Source organism: Mus caroli, chromosome 4, assembly GCF_900094665.2.
Source record: "Mus caroli chromosome 4, CAROLI_EIJ_v1.1, whole genome shotgun sequence".
NCBI classification, from domain to species: Eukaryota; Metazoa; Chordata; class Mammalia; order Rodentia; family Muridae; genus Mus; species Mus caroli.
The window spans coordinates 34876525-34881146 of record NC_034573.1 but is presented as its reverse complement, the minus strand read 5'-3'; positions in this window follow the sequence as shown (position 1 = coordinate 34881146).

Below are 4622 nucleotides of genomic sequence, written 5' to 3'. Positions count from 1 at the left end.
TTCTGAGTTCGAGGCCAGCCTGGTCTACAGAGTGAGTTCCAGGACAGCCAGGGCTACACAGAGAAACCCTGTCTCGAAGAAACAAAAAAAAAAAAAAAAAAGTCAGAGAAAATTAAGGCAGAACTGGAGTTAAAGGACAGCTGTGAGTTTCGCTTCGTCTGAGGATCTCCAGAAGAGCAGTCAGTGCTCTTAACCACATAGCCACATCCCCAGACCAACAGGATTCTTCCCATACGTAGACATTTCAAATTGGAGTGGTAAAAATCGCTGGGAATGGTGGTGTATGCTTTTAATTCCAGTGCAGAAGCAGGGGGCAGGGGCATCTTTGCGTTCAAGGCCAGCCTGGTCAATAGATGAGTTCGAGGACAACCAGGATTACACTGAGAACTGTTTCATAAAAACAAACAAACAAACAGCAACAACAAAAACAAGCAAAAGTTAAGAATCAGTGACCCACACTTAAGGCCTACAGTATGTGGCCAAGTTTTCTCCTCTCCTGTCTAAACATGTCATTTTCTACAGTTTCACAAACCAGGACTAGTTATAGACCGCATTGAAAATGAAAGGACACATCTCAACCCCCTTGGGAAACATTTTTTTTTTTTTTCTTGGTTTTTCGAGGCAGGGTTTCTCTGTGTAGCCTTGGCTGTCCTGGATCTCACTTTGGTAGACCAGGCTGGCCTCGAACTCAGAAATCCGCCTGCCTCTGCCTCCCGAGTGCTGGGATTAAAGGCGTGCGCCACCACGCCCGGCTGGGAAACATTTTTTGACCCATGATTTCTGTTGTGGATTGCCCTGGTGCTGTTTGCATTTTGATGTCAATTCTGCTTCCTCAAGAGGGGCTGCCCTCTTGAGAGGTGGATCATGCACTCAGGTGATTTCATGTGAACCTTCTTCCCAGTTTAACTGGTCAAATAAAGGCTAGAGCCTGTGACTAGGCAGTGGAAGGGAAAGGTAGGGCTGGAGGTTTTAGAGAGAGGGAAGAGAAGAAGGAGAGAGTCAGACAAGGAGACAGAGGAAGATGGAGGAAGAGATGATGGACAGAAGATGGAGCAGGAGCGTGGGGCCTGGAGAAGACACACGTAGCAAGAGATCTCCTAGCTGGGGAATAGAGTAGTGTAGCGGTAGATCTGCCCAATCTAGGAGTGCAGCTTATAAATATTATAACTGAGTTGTGTGTTCTTTGCTAATTGGGGTTGGAAATTTACTGTAACAGATTTCATCTCACCTGACTTCAGTCCTACCCGGGGCCTGTCAGGAAGTCCATACCCTATAATCCCGCTTCCAGAACCTGGAGGTGAGGGGGGTGGGGAGCTGACAGAGGAAAAGGTACCGCAGGGACTTGCAGAATCTTGGTCATAGTGTCTCTTCACAGCAATAAAACAGTGGCTAACTGAGATAAGATGATCATTATCATAAGCAGTGGATCTCTCTGAAGAAAGGTCATTTTCTTAGCTGTCTACTGTATCGGACATTGCTCGGCAGATATCTATCTATCCAAGAGAAAGGAGTCATTACACCCACCCATTTATTTCTATGCCTTTGGGTAGATATTTTTTAATTCTCCGGTTGTCTTCACTGAGCCAAACTGTGAGAAGTTAAATCCACCTTACTTTCCTGAGCTTTGTCTTTCTGTAGTTGAGAATTCACATGTCATTATTGGGTTTGATAGCATGGAGGTGGTCAACGCCCTTGAAGACATGACAAGGCTCTGGAATATGGAGATGAGAGAGGTTCTACTAAGGCAGGACAGAGGGATTACGGTCTGAAGTAAAAGGAAGTAGCACTCAGGGGAACTAAAAGTTTGACTACGAGTGAAAGCAAAATATTATCTTTATTTTCATGTATGAATATTTTGGCTGCACATATGTTTGTGCATCACATACATGTCTGGCTTAGTCCAAAAGAGGACATTTGACCCTCGGGGGAACTAGAGTTACAGACAGTTATGAGCCACCATGTGGGTGCTGAGAACTGAATACGCGTCTTCTGCAAGATCACTAAGTGCTCTTAACCCTGAATTCATCTCTCCAGCCACAAGAGACTTAACATTTACCTCCACCCCACCCTTCTTGTTCTTGCCTCTCCTTCCTGACAGACTGCTTTGTGAGGTAAGGCTGGCTTGCTGGGTTGAAAAAATGATTGGGCTGGGAAGGGTGCAGGTTCTGGTTGTGCAAGGCTGTTCAGTCTAAGCCACTAGCTGTCTTGGTGTGCCTTGGGCTAGGGGGAGGCTGTTTCCTGTGACTGAGAGGCCCTGGGGCAGAACTTGAGCTGGAACATCAGTTCTAAAAGGACAAAAGTGTCAGCAGACATCTTGCCCTGGTAAGCCAGGGCTGGGCTGTGTCAAGCCCTTTATTTCTAACTTGAGAGAGGTTTCAGGTTTCTGGTTTTTTTTTGTTTTTTTTTTTTGTTTTTTTTTTTTTTCCTGACAACTGCAAATGTGCCACGTGGACACCACAATCCCCGGGGGAAATCTTACTCACTTCAGTCACAGGACTGCGGCGAGTGACTCAAAGTTTATGTGTCATATGACTATACATGTCTCTACCTATGGGCTTCCTATCTAAATATATGCATGTGTCTGTGTCCCTGTTGGGGGCCTCTCTGTGTTGTATGCTGGCAGAGAGAAGAGGGGACAGTCTGTACTTCAGACTGTGTGGATTTATGATCACCATCCCGTGTTGCGTGCCTGTATGGATCTGCATGTCTCTGAATTCTGTCTGGGAATCCCCCATGTGCTGGTTTCTGTACTTTTACACTTGCATGGAATTGCCCCTCATTTCCATGACTTTCTCCAGTTAATGTTTCCCTTCATTTTAGATGCTCTGCTCAGGCTCAACTCCTGTCAGGATTAAGGCACCACCTTAGTCTCAGATGCCAATGTTTTAGAGTGACTACAGGTCAGTTCTTTCAAACCCTGACTCTCATCGATGTCTTCCACCTCACTGAGACTTCTACCAAGTTACAGCCCAACAGGTCCCTGCTGGGCTCCCTTAATGTCCCAACTGCCTAAAACCTGTAGCCACTGCTGGGATTCCTCGACTTAATGCAAGCTGCTTTTTCTTCCTTATTTACAGCAACTCCCTTTACCAAGCCACAACATCTCTGCCCATCCCCCAGCTCCTGCTCTGGACCACCTCACAGATAGAGCCTGGAGGTTAAAGGCTGTGTGTGAACTTCCTCCATTTCCTGCCCTTCCCACCTCTAAATCTGATTGGAGCCGCTGCAGCCTTGCTATTCCGTTTTGTCTTTCTTCACATCCAAGGCTAGATTTTAGCCTGTGGTGCCATCTCTTCAGTCTCTACTGTCATGTGTCATTTAATAACCACTAAAGAAAATCTAGTCAGGTTGCTTTAAGTCAGCGTCTGCCCCTGAGCCATACCGTGGGAAAAGAAATATCTGGTGAAATGTGGTTTCCATGAAAGGGTTAATTGTGATGAGGCAGAATTTAAAATGGAGGGGTATTTAAGGAGGACACTGCCAAGGGAAAGAAGCCATTTACCCTATGGCCTTGTGTGGGCTCCTCGGTAGAAAGTCGAGAACTTCAAGAGACAGTCAGGAGAGCTCGACTTCATGGGGACAATGCTCATTTTCTTGATGTATCTAAAAGTCTAAGAACAACAAATGAACTGTTTGCTTAGGGCCAGGTACCTGGGGCCTGTGGGTTTACAGATGATATTCTTCTGGTATCCCTAAGCCAGAACAATGCAGAAGCCAACTTACAATTCCCTCTGCAAAGGGAAGTCTCCAAGATAAGAAAAACAATCGAACCAGCTCTTTCTTTTCCTTTCTTTTTTCTTTTTTAAAGACTTCTTTATGCTGGACATAATGGTGCAAGCCTTTAATTCCATCACGTGTGAGCCAGAGGCAGGCAGATTTCTTTGAGTTAAAGGCCAACATGGTCTACGTAGTGAGTTCCAAGACAGCCACAACTACATAGTGAGACCCTGTGTCAAAACAAAACAAAACCCAAACAAACAAGCAAACAAAAATATTTATTTACTTTTTTTTCCCTTGTATGAGTGTTTTGGCTGCATATCTGTCTGTGCACCATGTTTGTGAATGGTGCCCATGGAGACTGGACGAGGACTTTGGATCCCCTGACTATAGTTCCAGTTGGTTGTGAGCCACCATGTGAGTGCTGGGAATGAAACTCCTGAGATAGCAGCCAAGCCATCTCCAGCCCCAGTGTTTGTCTTTTTAGAGAGAGGGTCTCAGTGTATAGCACAGGCTAGCCTTGAACTTGCTGTAATCCTTCAATCTCAACCTCCCAAATTCTGGCATTATAATCTCGAACTACCATGCTCTATTTGGCTCATACTTTTTTATTTTTATTTTTATGTAGCCATAAAGCTTTGGAAGTATGGTAAGCTGGGGGCCTTAGTGGTGCCATGGTCAACCAGTCATCCAGAGACTGTGTCAAATTTCTCTTTTAATGTCTTTGTCTTCGAGTGGCTCATTGGACCTAGCAGGAGCTCATCCAGACAAATTCTGTAATAGGCGATACAGCTCTTTGTGCACAGCAGGCAAGAGTCTTTGTTTCAAGTTTGTCTTATAGATGAGAGGTCTAAATGGGCTGCAGATGCCACGAGTGAGTGCATGGCCAGATTTATCAGTCCCAA